The sequence below is a fragment of the Tachypleus tridentatus genome, chromosome 13 (genome assembly GCF_004210375.1).
Source record: "Tachypleus tridentatus isolate NWPU-2018 chromosome 13, ASM421037v1, whole genome shotgun sequence".
NCBI classification, from domain to species: Eukaryota; Metazoa; Arthropoda; class Merostomata; order Xiphosura; family Limulidae; genus Tachypleus; species Tachypleus tridentatus.
Genome location: NC_134837.1, coordinates 49,355,244 through 49,376,951, shown reverse-complemented (window position 1 = coordinate 49,376,951; position 21,708 = coordinate 49,355,244). Strand labels below are relative to the sequence as shown.

The 21,708-nt window shown below is 34.4% G+C and overlaps 1 protein-coding gene across 4 annotated transcripts in view; it reads right to left on the bottom strand.

Moving 5' to 3' along the window:
- Nucleotides 1-21,708, bottom strand: part of LOC143240256 (uncharacterized) — a 127,408-nt gene that overhangs the window by 77,655 nt on the left and 28,045 nt on the right. For all 4 annotated transcript variants that reach the window (XM_076482408.1, XM_076482407.1, XM_076482410.1 and 1 more), the window contains 3 exons: nucleotides 21,149-21,294; nucleotides 8,433-8,506; nucleotides 7,573-7,643 (listed from right to left, as the gene is read on the bottom strand). The gene's annotated coding sequence lies outside the window, so the exon portion shown is untranslated. The remainder of the gene's footprint in view (nucleotides 1-7,572; nucleotides 7,644-8,432; nucleotides 8,507-21,148; nucleotides 21,295-21,708) is intronic.

Below are 21,708 nucleotides of genomic sequence, written 5' to 3'. Positions count from 1 at the left end.
CATGATTTTAGATGCACAATAAAAACAATGGTAACTAAGATGAATTTTTTTAAAATCATTATTTCACTACTTCCAAAATGTACAACTGAAAATATTATACAAATACTAAAAAAATTACATGAAACATTTCATGTAATTTCATTTGAAGTGTGAAAACAAAACAAACAAGATGGAAGTGATATCATTCTGCTGGTCTGCAGAAAAAAATCCAAAAAAACATGAAATTAAGGAATCAAAGCTTCTAAAGTTAAAAAAAATCAATCCAATTTTGCAATCCATATTTCTACTAAATGGTAACTAACCTAACAGGTATGATACACTGATCAAAAACTCGGGCTTTCTGTAAATGAACAAGTCAAATAACCAATTTACTGGAAAACTAAATAACATTTAAAACCAAATGTAAAATATGGCAAACCTAATCATGTTGGTACTGTTTTAAAAGATAATTGTTGTGGCAAATATTTTAAAAATTAGTCATTTTAAATAAGAAGCCTCCATTACTCATTCTCACACATACAACTTTCCTTCAGATAAGAGGTCTCAATGAAAAACAAGCAAACAATGCTTGACTCACAAAATATACAGTGTTATGACACTGTAACAATATATTAAATTCTTACTGAAAAAGTAAAAAGGACCACTTTTGAAAGATTTAGTTGTTGATAACAAACTGTGATAATTGCAATTATTATCATTTGAACTAGTGAAAGAAGACGATATAAAAAACAAAAGTAAATATTCTTCCTTTGACCTATGTTTCTTTAACTTACCATAATATAAATTTAAGAAACAAAGAAATCCTAGAAATGTTTTCAAAGGATGACACACACATATACAAGTCACTACTTCCACTTCCCTTACATCTGATACAACATTTTTATTGACCTTATAATTTCAAAACTCAGAATTGGGTGGTTTGATATAAATGTTAGTTATACCAACATACAATAGAAGGCCCTTAAAAGTAACAACTGAAAGTTAGGCAGTTTCATCTGACATATTTTTAGCTGGTACATACTTTGCATATAAATGTATGGTTTTATTATCCTAGCATTTTATATACTTCTAATACATGCATAGAAAGTCAAGTTAGATTTCAAACCACAAAAAGGTTTAGTTGAAATGTGACCAATGTGACATATGCCAAACAACTCTGATTGTATAACAAAAAAAAAAAAAGGAAATATTATACATGATACCACTAATTCTTTAGTTGTTCTTGTTCAAAACAATGAGGTGCATTGTATACTGCAGCAATGCAACAGAGCTCCATTTTTAAATAGCACTCTAATGTTTTAACAGGTTACGAATGTCATTCTCAGCATCTTGTACATTCAGGTTCAAAATTGCCTAAGGAAAGAAGATCTAAAGAAACTATAAGAAATTCCTAGATATTTGGTTTGTTTGTAAATCTTTTAAGCATCCCGTTATATTCTGTTGTTGTTCCTTGTAGAAATTATCTTGCTACTTTCCCATACAACTAAAAATTACTTCTCACATCGCTTTATTCACTCTACATTGACCTACTGAAGAAAATGTGCAGTTTGCACCTACTTAAGAGTTTATTTAAGTTGATTTGCTGGCAATGGAAAGCTGTATAAAACTTATGTGGAGTATTCAGTATAAACTTAACAGTTTGATTTTGATTCTTTTTCATTACCAGATAGCTGACAGACTACAAATTTAGAAGCAAGTTCATATGCAGCATTAATTACTTTTGCATTTTAATCATGACTTATACAAAATTACAGTGAGACCTTGATTAATAGACACCTCACCATCAAAGGTAGACCTTTTTTAGTCTTTCTTTTATATACTATTTGTAACTAAAATAAACTTTCAAATAATGAGCATCTCACCATTCTGGATTAAGAGCAGTGTCTTTATTTTCATTTTCTATATGGGCACTTGATAAAGCAGACACTTGTATGCCTGTATGATATGCTGCTAAATTCTAAACTTCCCAGAAGGATGATCAGTATTCAAACACTTGCAAAGTTTATTGGATTAGCTCTAAACCATATACTATAATACACATTTTCACATATTCATAGTGAAATCTTATTTATCAGGGGAATTTTCATTGTAAACACTAAAACACCGAAAGCTGATAAATGTCACACCATGTATTCAGAGCAATGGGACAAGTCATTTTATTTCTATACACATGCTCTGTTGCTTATGAAAGTACCATATTACAGTATCATGTAAACAGTCTAATGATACAAGTGATGATTTGTTGCTTTATGTGAAGTGAATTTCTACTTCAGTCATTTACAGTAATATAAACACAGAAAATAAATGTGAAATGTTTAACACTTTAAATTCTGAAGAAAAGTAATTTGAAACTTTGTGACCAATAATGAAGCAAAAAGTGCACAATTAATTCAACCCCTGAGACCTCCTGTTAACAAAGCTCAACATAATGGCAACATGCAAATCATGAATACCAGTGTTCTTCAGATACTAAACAAAATTTACTATGGTCAATATGAAATCCAACTTTGCTTGACTCATTTTTTATATTAAAGGCACCATCCTATTTGGATGCATTCAGAAGAGTGCCCTTAAAATTGAGGTTTCACTGCATATAATGCATTGATTTTTGAATGAAATCCAAAACTGGAATGCTTTCAAATAGTGAACTATTTAAAAGTTCTCCAGTTTTGGTTCTCATTTGAAAACCATTCCAACTTTTGTATGCGAGTCTTTATGCTAATTTCTTGATCAGAATGTATATAATGTATATTATTTATTTACAAAGTTGATTAATTAATTAGTCCTATTTAAACTTCACAGTTGTACTTCTAAGTACTTAGTATTTGTGGTTATCAGTGATCCTCCTGTTTTGCTTAGGTATCTTGATATCTTGATTTGTAACTTTTTGTATATAAAACGTTTTATGTAATTTCATATTTTTGCTTTAATAACGTTTATTTTGATACTTTGAAGATAAATTATTTTTATATTAGCCTTATTTTAAGTGAGGGTCTTAAACTACAGAGTAAAGCTAGCAAGAGGAGAAAAGAAAAACTATTATGAGTAGTGGTGGTGATAGTAGTAGTAATATGTACAATTGTCAAAAACTCATTCCTCTGAATAGTAAACTGTATTTCAATAACAAACTAAATATAAGCTAAATTGTTTTATTTATTTCTGCTGAATAAATACAAAAAAAATATAAAAATTACAGAGGTTTCTTCCAATTCAAAGTGGTAAGCCTAATTCACTTCCAAGATCATGTACATGGCCATCTAAATTTTCCTAAGCCTAATACTTGTAAAGTTTTGTTCCACACAAATATTTATCTGAGGTTAATAGTGATTAAAATAAATATTTAAATGATACGGCATGTTTTTAGATGTTATAAATAAATAAAGATAATTGACATGAAGTTCTTCTAAAAAATATTTAAACATTATTACAAACCAATCTTTTTAAAACAATTCTCTTTATTGATCCATGACAAGTCTAAAATAAATTCTACAATATATCTTATTTGTAAGCATAGAAGGTGCTTAGTTCATCATCCTATGATTTGCCAGATGAAAGTTATAGATTGTTACTAAAAATCAAATCAAATGAGTCCTCTAAGACAAGGATTGGTTAAACTGTTTAAAATAAAACCTGTATAAACAAGTAGCACTGATTTACAGAAATAAACTACTGAAACTGTTAGAATTGTCATCATAAATGGTGTACTTTAATTAATTATGGTGAAAAACATTTATAAATTTCTGAAAATAATAGTTTAACTCCAGAGAGTGTTTATTTGAAGGAATATTTAGGAATTTTTGTTAAATTTCTCTTTAAACTTAAATTAAATCAGTTTCTCTCCCTGAAACACCTCAAAACAGTATCTTAATGTTTTCAAAGAATTTTCACACAAAACTTTCAACATAATTTCACAAAAAAGAAATCTAAAAACCTCTTTCAAAGACTCTTTTAACTTTAAATATATTCTTAATCAACTAAATTGTAAAGCCTTAATGGCCACTTTTGAGGTAATCTCCCTCTTCACAGAAGTCCTCACAACTGAAGCCTGCAAGATAGCTTCAGAACTTTATAACCAAGACCCCAACCAATTGATACACATCCCCTCCAACCAATTAGCAACTATTAGAGAATTAACTACCATCAAAATTAACTTTATATTCAATAACCAAAACTACATACAAATAAATGGCCTAAGTATGGGGAATCCCATGTCACCAGTTCTAGCCAATATATTTATGACACAGATTGAATCTCAAGTAATCAGTTCAGCCTTACACACACCACTATACTGGTACAGGTATGTTGATGATACAATTGCAGGATTCACATCTATAGAACACACATTTAGTTTTTTCAATCACATTAACTCGATACACCCCAACAATAAGTGCACAGGAAAAAACTAACCAAATAGCATTTCTTAACCTCAAAATCACAAGAACTGATACACAATTCAAAACAGAAATCCACAGAAAAATCACCTATACTAGATTATACATTCCCTGGGGCTCATCACATGAAACAAAACAAAAACTCAACATATTAGGAAACCAAATAAACACAGCCACAAAACTATGCTCACCTGATAAAATTAATGATGAAATAAACAAAATAAAACAACACTTCATCAACATCGACAAATTTCCTCAAAAACTGAGAAAAAATTATATGCACACACCTAGACAAGCAACAAATCCCAAGATACAACAAACTAGAAATCCTTATACTGCTGCATACCATATGTTCCTAACATCAGAAAAAAAATAACCAACATTTGGGAACAACTTGTAACAAAATGCACCATTCCAGTAAACACCATATTTATTCAAAAACCTGGTACAAAACTGAAGTCCATACCAAGTAAAACTACACTGGCAAACACAACACCAACATAATTTATAAAATACAATACAACAACTGCCACGACTTCTGTAGTGGAGAAACAAGCAGAAAAAATGGAAACTAGATTCAAAGAACACAAATGTCTTCACACGTTTTTGAACATGGCAAATCAAATAAATACAACATAACCATAAAAAACACCTAGATATGAAGTAGGGAAACAAATATAAACAAATGCAAAATCAAAGATGCCCTGCTTATACAGCAACTAAAACCAAAATTAAACCAATATAAAGGAACACCTTTATACCTATAATAATTAATAACCTAACATTTACCTGCTATGCCTCCTTCAATCCCATACCCATTTATACTCTCATCCATAGGACATGTGTCCATCGACATTCAAATTCAAACTCTCTCTTTCTTAACCTGAAGATGACCTAGGAAGGTTGAAACATTGTTCTCTCCTTATCAATAAAAGTGTTAATACCCATACCAGCTGTTCTGAGATACATTTTCAAATCAGGTTAATGGAAACAATTACATATTATAGTATTATGTAATAAAATGAAATGCAGAAATGGATTTTAAATAACTTTTCTATACTTTTATTAATTTGGTGATGTAATTTTGCTCTCAACCAGCACAAAAACTCCACTGGGGATGAGAGAGTTAAGATTTTGCTGTTTGGCTATTTATTATGAAGTACTTTTATTATTATTATATTTTATTTTGCCTAATATAACATTAACAAAAATAAAGAGATTTCTCTTTTTATATATGCAAAAACGGCTCGTTTGGGTTGAGAAAATATTTTACATAGAAGAGCGAACAACATTTCGACCTTCTTCGGTCATCGTCAGGTTCACAAAGAAAGAGGTAACTGACCGGAAGCTGACCACATGTTGGAGCGCCCTCTACATTCTGACACTCAGTTACACAACCCCCTTTCAAACATGTGGTCAGCTTCCGGTCAGTTACCTCTTTCTTTGTGAACCTGATGATGACCGAAGAAGGTCGAAATGTTGTTCACTCTTCTATGTAAAATATTTTCTCAACCCAAACGAGCCGTTTTTGCATATATATTTCTCTACAAGTGGGGTTTCTCGACATCACTGATTCTCTTTTTATATTTCAGTTACTTTTATAACAATAAATATAAAATAAACTTGAAAAACAAGAAATGAAGTACTTACCATAGTTTGTTTTTGCTGTAAATGGCACTTATCCCTATTTTTATTATACTAATGGCTGTTGTGCTTTAAATAATTATTTAAATAAATATTACAACAAAGAACATAGAATAATAACATGCAAAAGCAGACAATTTTCTCTAACAATCACAATTTTTATGGCTTTCTAACTATGCAACAAGAGCCAATACAAATTTATCTAAGCCAGTCACTTACTTTCCTGTGTAAATAAAGCCTGTACCATAAGTGAAATTGAAGACTATAAAATATTATGATTTGTCTAAACAAAGGCAATTTTATAGTGAGCAATTTACATTTACTTTCTTAGTTACTGAAGGAGTGGCAGATCAAAATATAGCAAAAAAGATACCTATAGAATACCTGTCTCATGTGTCACATTATGGGAAATTCAAGATCTTTTAAACTATTGCCTTATAGTATTAAGGTCATAAAACTTATATACTATTACAATATGGATTATTAACTAAGGTTTTATGCTATACTAAGTGGTATAACAAACAAAAAGTAGTTTAATAAAATTCTGAATGTGTCTTACATAAAACCTTGTGTCACTGGCAGAAAAGGATACTTGTGGGGATATAGTTAGTATAATTAAAGTACTTTATTATCAGTGCATATGAATAAACTTGAAATTCATACATTAATAACAAATCAAATTTGAAAATAAGTTTTAATTTTATAAAGAATCATCTATCTCCCCTAGTATGAGAATTGTAACATTTGTTCCTAGGTCTTTCTCCTTCTCTAATTAATTATTTATCATTTCTTTCCAATGTACAAAATGATTGTAAATTATTCATTATATTATATATATTACTAAGACAAAGGCTAATTTTTATAGCCTTCAATCTTATTTGTATATGGAGTCATAAACTTGAAAATCAGATCAACCTGCCACACCCAACTATCACATCCTCCATTTCACAAATTGCCAGTAATTCTCTATGATGTTTCATAGTATACAATTTATACACCAACAGAAAGGCAAAGTAAGTTAACATCTATTGAATGACAAATAATATAACACTGTTTTTGGTGCATAGTACTGTCAATTTTGAGTTCAGTTTGAAAATGGTATTTAGATCGAGCAACTGAAGGAATTAATTTAAGTATTTAATCTCCTCTTATCTTAGTTAGAAAGCTCATTAAATTACAATAGATATATTGTTTGTTTTACTTATGTTATTATTCTTTGTTCGTATGATTTAAATAAATTTCTGATAAGATGTAAAAAAATGTTTGATATTTAGGAGACTTTGCAAATGAAAGTTGAAAATTTTAGAAGGAAAAAATTAAATCTTAACATGAAAAATCACTTTGCACTTGGAGAAATCAAGATTTTAACTCCATCTGTTCATGGACAAATATTTGGTAAAAATACTCAATTAAAAAATCAGGTTTTTTGGTGCAAGAAACTTGTAATATTTAATGAAAGCTTGCCAAATTTCTGGAAGATGCATAGAGAAAATTAGAATTAATATACAATATCCAAGTTTAAAGTCAAAGTTCTTACCTTATTGTTATTATATGATGTTCTTTCCAGATCATCTGTTATATTTTCAAAAGATAGACAACTTGTAAGAACTGAAATGAAAGTAAGGTGAATTATATATAATGTGTGCCTAAATATAAGCTTACACTAACAGATTATTCTGCATCTTAGCATTTCGTTTAGTAAAAACTTCAAAGTCAGGAAATGTAGTCTAAAAATGTATCGACTACGGTACAACTGTCGTTTTCTAAAGTTTTAATGATAGAACTTCCATACAAAAATATCCATCAATAACTCCTGGGCTACTCTTGTTTGAACAAATTGTAGGATTTCACAATCACTTTTATGGCACATCCACAACCCAAAAGTTCAAAGTACATTTTGCCACAAAGGGATGCAAATAATGTGTTGGCACAATAACCACTACACTATATCCAGTCATATATGCACATATTAGTATAAAATAGGTAATACTAATATGAAAATAGCCCTTAAACATTAATAGTAGAGACTGAAAATTAGTTTTATATCACAAAAAGTAATAAAACCCTCACAAAATATGTTTGTGGATTTAGTAGATTCTTTCCCCCCATATATTTCAACTAGTTTCTAAAACATACTTTACAAAATCATCAGTATCATTAACATAGTTATACTGGAGTTTTTAATGGAAACCTTAAGCATTTTTTATAAATAGGGCTCAAAACCTGTTTGAGTGGTAAATAATAATATGATCACAACTATGTATGGTCTTTCCATTGTGTTGGAAAAAAAGCACAGAATATAACAAAACTAGATAGTATATAATTTTAAAAGCAATATTTTTTACAAGAGATTTCAAATTATAAGGCAAGTACTTTTTATAAGTGAAACATACTTACATAATCGAGAGGTAATCATAAATGCTGATATCACCATCATTTTGTTTTTTTCCAAAGCACTATTTATGCATTTCCTTTAAGAAAAAATTCTAACTTAAGACACAAATATCAAAAACACAAACTGCAATGTTAACTATATAAAACTGTACTGATTCAATCACTAATCAAGTTTTTTATGATTTAGATTTAAAATAATACATTAGGAAAAACTCTTAACAGAATAACAATCCATGCAGTTCAGTCTATGCTCATTGTACCAGTAAACATATTTATGATAACGCCTGTTTTTTGATAAAAACCACACAATTTGTGGTAAAAATAACTAACTAGTAAGCCTATCAATAAAATTAAACTTGCCTTTATTTACCTTTATGAAACTCTGACTTCAAATTTGGTACCCAGGACAAAAACATAAGAAGTAACAGAAAAGTTTTTTATTCATATCTCGCCTTGAGCAGCACACTTGTTTAGAATTCAGCATAAGTAGAAAATCTGAAACTGGGTGCCAACTGGAAATACCTATGAACTCAGGTCCTTTGTTTGGGGTAATAAAAACACTTGAACTGAATTCATGTTTTAAATGCTGTAAATAGTACACATTTTTACCCTTTAGATCTGTAAACTTGTGTACCCTGTAAATGACTGTTTCACCCTCATCCTAATTTTGACACACAGAAACTCATGCTCACAACTGCAGTGTTGTCACAGTTCAAGAATTTTCAAATTAATAACTGATATTCAAGAGATATAGGTAAGGTAAATTAAAACTTAATGGGCACCTGAAATTTCTAAGTGCCTGTGCTAACCTATAGTAAATTTTATTCCTTTTGTTGAATGTTTAAAATTTTCCAAAATGGGAAAACAAAGTAAGAAACAATTTAATAATTCACAGATAAAGAAAAAAAACAACAACCTCAGGAAAAAAGTTAACTTTTCTTACATTTTCTATGAATACTTACACAAAGGTACCTCAATTTTCTTTTTGTCCTCTTAAGCATTGCTAAAAAAATTTCACACTCAGCACACCAATTTCATGCCACTATTGAACATGTAGCATGTGACTACTCTCTATTAATAGTATTGTGTCAGCTAGCTCCTTCTGATATCCCCACTCAATTCTTGCTTTTGAGAATTGGTAGGATCTAAAAGAATAACATTGGAAGTGGAAAACTAAAAGTAAAGGTTAACTTTCAAGATAGTCTTACCAGCTCTCACACAAAGCTAGAATCACACACAGCAAAGGTGAAGAAGGCAGTGTAGATATAAAGCATGAAAACCAAATGGAAAGATATCACCCAGAATAAATGGGCATGCTCTGACATGAACTGGAACACAGATATGGAGTACCACACTGCTTCTGGGACAGGTATGCCCTTCACTAGTGACAAATGAAATGAAACTGAAACAGGAAGAAAACAAAAAGTACATGCACAAGTGTAATTTATTCTGAGAGGTATAACCCTTGATTAAAAAACAGACAAATATGATACACCTATGGAGATACCCGACCTTACTGCAGAAACAAGGTTCCACAACTTGTCATCTGCATTAGAAGGTTAAGCATCATTCAGATAAAAACAAAACATAGAGTAGCTTAAAAAATATGGTTAGGGCATGTGAACCATGTCATATATATACATGAATCCCAACCATACATAGACAAAATGAATTAAGTCAAGCAACTGGAATTATAAGAAATTGTCATGCAGCTGAACTCTGTTGTACTTGGCTGCATCATTGCTTCAACTCAACTGTAAGAACAGGAAAATATCAGAAACTGATACTAAGAGCAGAAATCTTTATTCATCCAATAATAAATGCAAAGAAGAGACATCCTGTATCTGAAATTACGAGGATATAGAACATTCCCTCAGCTATAGGAGCCATGTACATATGTCCTGTTGTTAGTATTACAAGGTAGACAAAGTCCCCCAAATTCAAGCATAGGAGCAGAGAAGAAATCCCTTACAATCAAAATTGACAAAGAGTGAGCCTCTAACACACACAACCATAGGAACAGGGTGGTATTATCTTAAACCCAAAGTAAGAAGGAAACCACCTTTGTCTTCTTCTAACTGGGTATGTGTGTATTATATATATATGTGTGTGTGTGTGAAAGGTAAATATCTACAACACACTCAAGAGGAAACCTCTATGGTTTACCACCCAAGGGATGGGTGGAAACCTCTCCTGCTTTACTCATGAAAGTCCATGAGTAACAATCCACCATTGAGTGATACTTACTGATACCTAAAAACAAACAGTACTGTGCAAAAGTGTTAGGACAAAAGAATATTTTGTCAGTCTTTCCATTTTATGGGGTTAATTCTTCCATGCTACTACAGAATGTGAATTTCTACACCATGGTAATGCTCCACTGATCCCTATTGACAATTGAATGAACCAAGGTGAGAAAACTTATCACTTAGAATTACTATATACTTGTACCAAGGACATGTCATAAGATTCTCTTGAATGAATATACTGATCAAATTTAAAGTCTGAAATAACTGTCATGGTACCCCAAGCAGTGTCTTAACTATATAGAAAGTAGATAGTATATGGAACTGATATATGCCAGGAAAAATCAATTTAATAGCACTTCACAAATAAACCTTGATAAAAATAGTGTTTAACACTATATATTTTGTTGTTATGTCATGGCCCAAAAAGCATGGAAAACTGTCAGAACAGCAGAGAGTTTACATAAAAGCCTTATGTGATACTGGATGGACAACAAATTGAAATGCTCCCCATACACTGCAAAGTACACCCTAGATTGTGAAACTGAGACAGGAAAATTTGAAAGGAAGAGGCAGAATACTTAAACTCAGTGATATCAATATTAAGTATTTTCATTTATACATTCTTCAAAACAAAACAACAAAAAAACTGCCACTGATCTCAAACATGTGTAAATAACCATGCACCAAATGACAGAAAAGTGTCCAGATTTACAGTGTCAAGAAGACTCAACTAGAATGGAATATCTGGTTGTGTAACAGTTACAAAATCTTTACTTCAATCTCCAAATATTGTCAAGAGCCTAAAATTTGCTAAAAGGTACAAAACTGGAATACTGATGATTGGAAAATGGTTATGAATGTGTAGGTTGTACATCCAACAGAAAAAATGTGAAATGTACCTCAATGCATAGCACCTACTATGAAACATGAAGGAGGCAGTATGATGGTTTGGGGGCATTTTTTTTACTGAGCATCTTGAGATATTTGCAAACTAGATGGAATAATGGAACAGAACAAGTACCATCACATGCTGATCTGTCATGGTATACCCAGCAGATTGTATATTACTAGTTAAGGATTCTACTACCCAAAAGGTAATGACCCCAAACTCTCATCCAGTTTATGCAGAAATTACTTAGCTAAGAAAGAAGCTACTGGAGTCATTCAAATAATGCAATGATCCCAACAGGGTTCCAATATCAACCTAACTAAACAGATCTGGGACTTTATAGATAAAAAAAACTGATAAATCAAAATTTACTTCCAAATAAACTTTATGGGAATGTATTAAAGACATTTGTAGTAACCCCCTCCCCCCAAAAAAATTGATTAAATTTGTTGCAAAAATGCCTAAAAGACTGTCTACAGTTATTAAAGCAAATGAGACACACACTAAATATTAACTGTTTACTGAATTCCAGCACTTACACTGTGTTTCTGTTTACTAAATATGAATACTAATAAACTTAATGTTTCACCTGTGATTTACTTTCCATTATTCTTTTAAAGAAGATTGAAATCCAACTTTTGACTTTGTCCTAACACTTTTGCACAATACTGTATATATACCACTGATTAAGCAAGCCACCAGCAATTTGTGGAACATTCCATTTCTACAGCAAGCTTTATAGAACTACCAGTAAATAGTGCAGCCTTAAAGCAAAGCATACTCAATCAGGTAACACCCACAATAAAGGGTGGTCCCATTAGTAGTGGCAAAAACAGTGGCTGTGCCAGCCAAAATGGAGCCATCAGGTGGACTGAACACAGAGTGGTTTGGATAAGGGAAAGAACTCTAGGGAGAAGTTGAATATGAGAGTAAGCACAGATGTGACAACTCCTTTAGTCTTAACAAAATGCTAGTGGTGTGTAATGAAAGATTGAAAGGAAGGAAGTTTGTTGTTCCAGTGGGTGACAAAAGATTTTATACAAGAAATCTCCAGCTGTGAAGCACACACAGCAAAAAACCTGTGAATCAATGGACCATTCTGTGGGAAAAATCTTGTTGGGTCAAAACAAACAATCCACAAAAAGATCCAGTGACCAGTGTGAAGTTTTTGGAGTGTAGTATAATCTCCCTCCCTCACAGGAGAGGAAGTGGGACAAAGTACAACAAACCATCATAATTTCAAGAATGATGATATCAAGAAATGACTTCTTAACTGATCAGAGACTGAAAATCTCTTGAGAATTGAGGTAAGTAGTACCCCAAACATTTAAAGATGCATCCATGAACAAATGTAAATCTGGTCTGCTTTGGTCTGGTCCTTGTCTAGTGAGCAAGCCAGGTTGGCCCTCAATGGGAAAGAAAGGAGAAAAAGTGGCCAAAGAAGATGTTCCACTGATCAAAGAGTTTCATCTAATGAGAAAACTCATGAGCTTAAATCATGGAAGTGAGAGCATCAGAGGAAGCCCACATCTGCAAAAGAAAGAGAACCTATTAATCTGTGAGAGAAAGCGAAGTGAGGGCCTTGTGGGCTGCTTGCTCCATATCCCAAAGATGAAGAGGAAAAGGATATGCCTAAGTGAGGTTGAAATTGAATACAAACAAATGAACAAAGTGCTCAGTGGGGGTAACAGTGGACGTCACTATCTTCAGCAGAAATCCCACAACTATGCTATTTCTTGGAGGAACAAATGAGTGTGGTCTCTGGGCTTTGAAAAAAACGAAGTGAGCAGAAGCCAGTCACCTATGTAATGATGAGTGCAAAACCTCACTGAGTGAGGTATTCGAGCAAAAATTTGTACCACTCTATAAAACATATAAAGAGCCAAGGTTAATTTGAAAGGCAGTGACCTGAACTGGAACATACAACCCTCATGGGTAAAATGGAGATAACAAAGTGACCTGAGAGCAATTAAAATGAGACTATAGAATCTCAGGGAAAACATCCACTGAAGAGAAAGATGGAGCCACAAAAAGACAAGAATAAAACCCTGGGTGTATAGGGCACATCCATTCAACAGCTTCTTTGCAAAGCAGCTCAAGGTAAGCCTCAGTAATGTGTGCAAGGGAGATGGGATCCCTTGTGGTTGAGGAGGAAATAGGGGAATGGGAAAAGGAAGATGGATGTCAGAACTGATGGCAGAGATCTTCTGAAAGAACTCACAGAACTATTATGAAATACTGCTACACAGCAGAAAACTTGGTCCTCACTAGTGAAGAAACCTCAATAGCATCACTTATAATACTGGCACCAGTCAGTCTTTGTGCAAGAATATAAGGATAGGGTCTGGAGTACTGGAAAGAAGGCAAGTGACTGGATGAAGAAGAAGGAGGATTGGAAACAAAGATGGGCAACTCATGGGAGGTTGGTTGGTTGGTTGATTTGGTGTTTTATGGCACAAAGCAGCTAGGCTATCTGCACCAAACATCTGGTGAAAAGTTAAAATTAAAGTAACTTTAATAAAATTCATAAAAGGAAATTAAGGTAAAATGAAACAAAGTTTAAAAAAACAACAACAACAAATAGCATAAAACCAATGTTTACATCTAGTCTACAGCATTAAGAGAAAAACTAGAGTAACATAAGTTGTAGAGGACTTTCTGTAGCATAACTGTAATTATCATAACTCTCCAGGAAGTTGGCCTTTCCGGTCCTGGTTCTGAGTTATTTGATGTTATGGCCATTTTCAAAAAGTTTTAAGACTTGTAGCAAAATTTTAATAATAACTCATCAGGATGACTAACAGGTAGTTCAAACAGCAGCATTAGTCATTTGAAGTTGGCCTTTCCAGTCCTGGTTTCGAGTTATTGACGTTACGGCCATTTTCTAATTTCAAATCAAACTAGTTGGACTGCGATTCTTAAAGGGAATCTCATTAAAGAATGTCTAATGTATAAATTAAAAAACTTAAATGGCATTAAAAATACTGATGGCCTTTAAAAAACTAAAAACATATCAAGGTGGAAAGTGTAACCATCACCAATGACACTATTTAACATTGTGGACACATCTGGGAACAGAACATGTTTTAAATGGTGCAGTTGTTGAGAGTCATAACGATGGCAAGAAAGTAAAATGTGGCTTATTGTTACCTGAGTGTTACACAGGCCATACATTGGTGCATCAGTTCCAAATAAAAGAAAATGATGAGTTAAAAAACTGTGACCAATGCGTAATCTAGTTAGAACAACTTCCTCTTTCTGATCCTTACAGAAGCAAGACAGCCAAAGTCCAATATAGTGCTTTATTTGGAAAAACTTGTTTTCACATTGCTCACTCCAAGTCAACTACCAAGTGGCATGGAGCTGAGACTTGAATACAGGACCATAGTCCATGTATGGAACAGGCACAGCAGTGATAGTACCAGAGCAGATAGATTTAGCTGCAGTGTCTGTGAGTTTGTTCCCATGAATACCAAAGTGGCCCAGTATCCAGAAAAACTGGATAGAAGTAGATGTTAAAGAGAAATGGGCCAGTCGGTTTTGAATATCGGCGAGAACCGAGTGTGAACTAACGTGAAGTGATTCCAGGGCCAGTATAGAACAAAGCGAGTCAGTATAAATAGTGCAGTTTGAGTACTGCTTAGCTTCTATGTGATACAGGGCAAGAGAAATGGCATATAGTTCAGCAATGAACACAAAAGCTGTAGAGGGGGTTCTGTGCGCAACCACCAAACCACAACAAACCATGGCAGAGCCCACACAGTTATCTGATTTCAAACCATCTGTATAAATAGGAATGGAAGGATGGTTCAAAATATGTTCAGCGAATAACAGACAATATTTCCAATCGGGAATGTCTGCTTTTCTCAGATGACTTAGACAGATCACATTTGGAGACTGTAAGAAGCCATGGTGGGATACGGCTGACCAGTGGATACAGCAATGTTATCCAAGGACAGACTCAATTCATCCAACTGTGTCTGGATACAAAAGCCAAAAGAAGCAATGGCAGATCATCTGTTCTGAAAAAGTATGGTCCACTGAGGAAGGAAAACACAACCCCAGAAGTTTCGAAGCACATAGTAAAGACAGTTGCAAACGGCAGAGGAGGTTTATGAGACTCTATATATAAGATCTGAATAGGGGAAATGTGGAATGCTCCAGTGCAGAGCCAAAGTCCTTGATGATGAAGGAGGTCCAGCATATTTCAGGCTGAGGTCCTGGCAGAGCCATAGACCAGTGATCCATAGTCGAATTTCGATCGAATAAGAGCATGATATATCTTTAGCAGAGAACATCAATCCGCTCCCCAAGTGGTGGAAGAAAGGATACAAAGGATGTTCAGTGCTCTTGTACATTTGACCTGTAGCTGCTTGATGTGTAGTGTAAAGGTCAGCTTAAGGTCAAAGATAAGCCCCAAGAACTTTGTTTCAGGGACCACAGGCAGCACAAGTTCACTGATACAAAGTTCAGGATTAGGGTGAATACCCTGTTGGCAGTAAAAGTACATGCAAATGGTTTTAGAGAGAGAGAAATTAAAGCCGTTTGCTGTGGTACACTTCAATAATGACTGACAGGAGATGTGAAAGTCATTGACATAGAACCTGCTTGCAACAGTAAGAGGGAGTTGTTCAGTGATGGCATTAATCTTAATACTGAAAAGTGTGACACTCAAAACACAGCCCTGAAGGATTCCAAGTTCCTGCAGAAAGGAATAGGAAAGTGTCAAACCCACACAAACTTGGAATCTCCTGTCTGTTAAAAAATTTTCAATAAAAATGGGCAAATGGCTATATAACCCATATATATGGAGGTCTCACAAAATGCCATACCTCCATGTTGTATCATAAGCCTTCTCAAAGAATATTTACACAAGATGTCATTTGAGAAAGGCTTCTCTGATTGATGTTTCAAGTCAAATCAGGTGGTCCATAGTGGAGTACTGTCATTGGAACCCACACTGGGTGAATGAGAGGAGGTTGTTTGATTCGAAGAACCAAAACCATCCTCTCTAAGATCTTACAGAGAAAGCTCATCAAATCAATTGGATGGTAGTTTGAAGGAATCTTGGGATCATTCCCAGGCTTACAAAAAGATAGGACAATAGCTTGGTGCCAAGCATCAGGAAAATATTCTCCTGCCAGATCCAGTTAAAAACAATCAGAAGAATAGCAAGAGAAGCAGGAGATATATAGTGCAGCATTTCATAGTGTACATCATCAAATCCAACCGATATACTGCCAGAGTGATGAAGGACCAGTTTGAGTTCCACCAGTGTAAAGGGATGATTATAGTCATAGAGACAATCAGCTCAAAAGGAAAGAGGTGATTGTTTTACCCAAGTCTTGAGGACTAAGAAGGTGGAGGAAGAAGCAGAAGAACTAGGTACCCAGCAAAAACTTTCATCTAGAGTATTGGTGATGCTCCAGGTATTAGCTACTTCCTGACCATCAGAGAGCAAGATTGAGAGGGGGACAGAATTATATAGCCCACTGACCTTTCAAATCTTGTCCCATATGATTTTGAAACTGGTGGTGGAAGATATACTGGTTGTGAACCTAATGCAAGATTCCTGCTGGCTTTGACGTCTTACCCACCAAGCATGTGAAAGTGATGCAGTGCGAGGGTGTGGAACACCTACAAAAAGTATCCCAGGCATGTTTCTGAGCCATCCATGCCATGTGGCAGGCAGGATCCCACCATGGACGAAGATATCATGAAAAATGTGTCAAGGTTTGAGGAATATATTAAGCAGCTGCTTGTATAATACAGTCAGTTACTGCTGCCACACAGTCATCTATTGGTGGCTTATAGACAATGGCAGGATCAAGTTCTGCAAGAGCAGTAAAAGAGGGCCAGTTTGCTTGATCCAGCTTCCATGGAGGCACATGGGTCAGATGGCATCGACCATGGCCAGTCTCTCTCAAAATTACTGTCAACCCTTCCTTCAAGAAAAATGGGAGAATAGTGAAAGGGAGCAAACTGAGAGATCAATAGCAGTAAAAGACTGACTAGGGGCATGAAAATAAGTAAAAGAACCTGTCTTCAAAGGAGAAAGGTTGTGATCAGAGAGCATACATTCTCTGGAGCAGCCCCTAACATCAATATCACCACTTCCCCAGAGGGGATGATATCCATTAAAGTCTCCTCTGGATTAAAAAGAGAGCAACTGTCCAATGAGATCATCAAGGTCTGACTGATCATAGGTCTATCCAGGCAACAGGTAGAGAGAACAAACAGTGATGGCATGACCCAAGGAAACACTTGTTCATCACACAGCCTGTCATTTCTGTACAAAAAAAACTGTCAAAAGGTGACTGGTAGAAAGCAATCAATGTTTTGATGTCACCCAGATTAGAGCGTAAACCTCGACAGTTCCATTATATCAAGGTGGACATTTTTATTTACGTGTAGGCAAATTGGGTGGATAACCCTTCTGTTTACAACCACGTCTTTTTTCTTCACTGCCTTTATTTGAGGGAGGTTCACATCCTCAATTGCTGGAATCCTCTTCCAACAGCAAAGACCTGCCCAGTTGACCCACGGCAGGATCCACGGAGGTCGATAAACCTCTTGGGGTAGGAAAAGAAGATGTATCCAAGAAAATGTCTGTACTCAGAACCAAAGGAAGTGGATCTTGGGATTTGTTGGAATGATGTAAGGGACAGAGATGGGTGCTGAAGTTGATTCATCAACTTTTTTAACCATGGAGGTCAAAATACTTTTCATTTGTTTTGAGAATGATTCTTTTGGAGACACAGAGAGATCCATCTGCACTCCCATTGTAGTAGTGGAAAGAAGTGCAGCAGCATACGTCCGAGAAGAAGTGGTGGACAGCAACTTTGGAGCCTTAGGATAAGTAATATTATGAATCGTTTTCAAACACTGCACCTCTTTTTCTCCCAACCATTTAGGGCAAGAACAAAAGTAGGACAGGTGAGAGCCACTGCAATCGATGCAATGAGGGTCCTTTTCATAATCACAGGCATCATGGTCCTTGCCACCATGACATGATGTCTTTGAGCGATCGAACCTCCGACACTGGAAACATCAGAGAGGGTTTGGAATGTTTGGCTGTACCCTTCAAATAAGATAACCTGCCTTGATGGTGGTGATGTAAATGTCAGAATGAGGACATTGGTCAGAATCGTAATTCTATCTTTGCAAATTGAAATATGCCTCAATGCAGAAACTCCTTGGGTGGAGAAACCAATGAGAATCTCTAATGCAGGGAGGTTCTTCAAACCCCTCTAAACAATAACTCCTCATGACGAATTCAAAGTTGCATGAGGTGTAACCTCAATAGGCATATCTCCAATTGCCTTTAAACGCAAGAGTAGTTCAATGTGTTGAGGTGTTTGTGTTTCCACCAACATGTTACCAGATCGAAGCTTCTTTACTGACGTTAGATAGCCAACAAGTCCCTCTGGTCCCTTCTGAATGTAAAAGGGAGACATCTGCCTAAAGGTTTGTTTGAAAGAGAATGTAGTATAAGAAAATGAGGTAAAACAGATGTTACAGATGTTGAAGATTGCTGCTCAGAATCTTCAAGATAAGGTCGTTTACCTATAGACTTTTTCACTATTGCATTTAGGTTTTTATTTGGAGGATCCACATTGAAAAAAAGAAATATTTCAGTGCTCTCTGACCCCACCCACCATGAAGCCCTACGAGGGGATGCACTACAGTGTCAAACAAGGACACTGCAGCAATACCAGCATTTCCTGAGTACTATACCCAAACATCAGCATCAGATACAATATCCACAATACCTGTTGAGAACTTCCAACATTGGTACTTGGTTGACTCTAGCCCAAGTGGACCAGCTGAATAATCCAAGAGGAGCCACCCCAAAGCTGCCCGTCTACAGAAATTCAAGGTCAATGTGGTATGTTAGGGTCGGACTCCTCAACCATCAGGATCCTCTCCTCCCCTTCATGGGTTGCCACGCATGATAAACATGTAAGTGGATGTTTAGATCCTAAAGGAGGTAAACTTAAAGAACAGAACCTTTCCTGGGAGGTACCCTCAATCACATACAGGAATCCACACTGAGGGGGTCATGGGATGAAGAAGGAGGGTAAGATAAACATTTGGCCAGAGAAGATAAGGAAGAATGCAATCTAGCCACAAAATTACTGGGACCAAATACCCTCAAATATGGTTATGGTATAGCATAGAAAGGGAACCTGAAACAGATCCTGTAGAGATGATATGGAGTGTCCCCCCACACACACACAAAATGTATCTCTCCCTAACAAGTCCCAACAGAACATGAGCTAGATATTAAGGGAAAGGTCTGTGACCAATAAACAAGCAATAATAAAACAAAGGAAGAACATTAATTTATCTGAGAAAAGTTCGAGGGAGCAATGAAAGGACTGTGACAATGACTGAACAGAAGACAGATAACATAAAAAGTGAATCCTTAAGAATTGAATTTGATTAAAATGAACAGTTGCTCCACGTTTTAAATCCTAAATGGGGAGTAGAGGATCCAAATGTTAAGAATCTAAATATGGATTTGATTTCCAATGATATGCCAAAACAAATCGGTCCAAAAACCGAGGGGGATTGGGCATACCTGATTGAAGTTGGTCCAAAAATCTTTGAACAAGAACCCTAATGTTGGTTGAATGGGGAGAAAAAATTTTGAAGAAATTTTACCCATTAAAGAAGAGGAAGCACCATAAGCAACAGGGAGAACATGTAAAATACCACATGTCTGATTGTCAAGCTATGATAAAAAGGAGGAAGGTGAAATCTCTTGAAGAGGTACAGATTGTGACTGACCAAAATAAGTAGGTACAAGAAAAAGATTGTCCAAATTTTCTTCACTTAAGAGACATCATGAAGTTGAAAAAAAGAGAAGAGATAACTGGCCAAACATATAAATCTAGATTCCTATTAATTAAGGCCTGTACCACCTCTAATGATAAAGTTGAAGCTAGGTCCAGGGAAGTCATACCAGTAATGCTGTTGACTTGAAACAGAACTTTCATATTAAATACATTTAATTTTGAATTCATACTAAATTCATTAAGAATTTGGGAACAAAAACATATGCAAAAAAATAAAAAAATTGAATGTAAACACAGAAACTGAAAACTGTTTAACAAAAAAAAAATTTAAATGGCAAAGAAAAGAAGCTAAATCAGAATAGATAAAACTTTTAAAAAGAACTGTGGTATAAAATTCCATACAATAAATGACACAGTGTGACATAAACACTACTTGAAAACATTTACCAGGAAGATAACCATAACATGAAATATTTAAGTGGTACAGATATTGTGTTCTTTTATAAAGATCAATCAGAAATGTTAGAGAAGAATTTTCTGTTAAGGTTAATAGAATTAGACAAAATGCATCCAGATCTCTGGATCTAGAACAATAATAAAGAACATTTTGCTCACAAAATTGTACAGAATATACTACATAATTACACAGAAGATACAAAAAAAGCTGTAAAGCTATGCATGACTTATACAAATTCAATTCTATGAAATACTAACAAGTAGTTTGTATGATTTTATCTTACTAAATTCTACAGTAAAAATGCCTAAAATTTTAAAACTTACCAAATTATTCTATACAAATCATCACATCCAATACATCTCAAAGCTTCTTCTAAGTTATAACAAGAAAGAATACCCTCACTCTTTCGTCTATTCTCAATTAAGAACTTCTCGATGAAGACACATTCCTCAGATAAGATGAACAGACTCTGATAACGACAACATTCAGTAAATGATGAGCTACTAGTAAATAAAAGTTTGTACAGAGGTAATTACGTTCCTAATATATGATGTTTAGATGAAAACTATTCAGAATTCTTATTGTGTTATCAACAATCTAGACAGTATGCAAATAATAGATAATCAATGAGGAAAACACATAAAAATCCTAGACTGAAAACTCTTGCTTTTAAGGGTATGTGAAATCACACATGAATATATCATACCATTGATAATTTGAATATCTTGTTTTGTGATTACAGCTTCTCCTCTGGTTCAGTATCAGAAAACATGACAAACCATCATTTTGCAATTGCATGGATAGGTGTGATTTTTCAAGCAAGTACTGTCTGCAATAATTCAAAATATGCAAATTCCTTCACACAGTATTGTATTAATAGCAT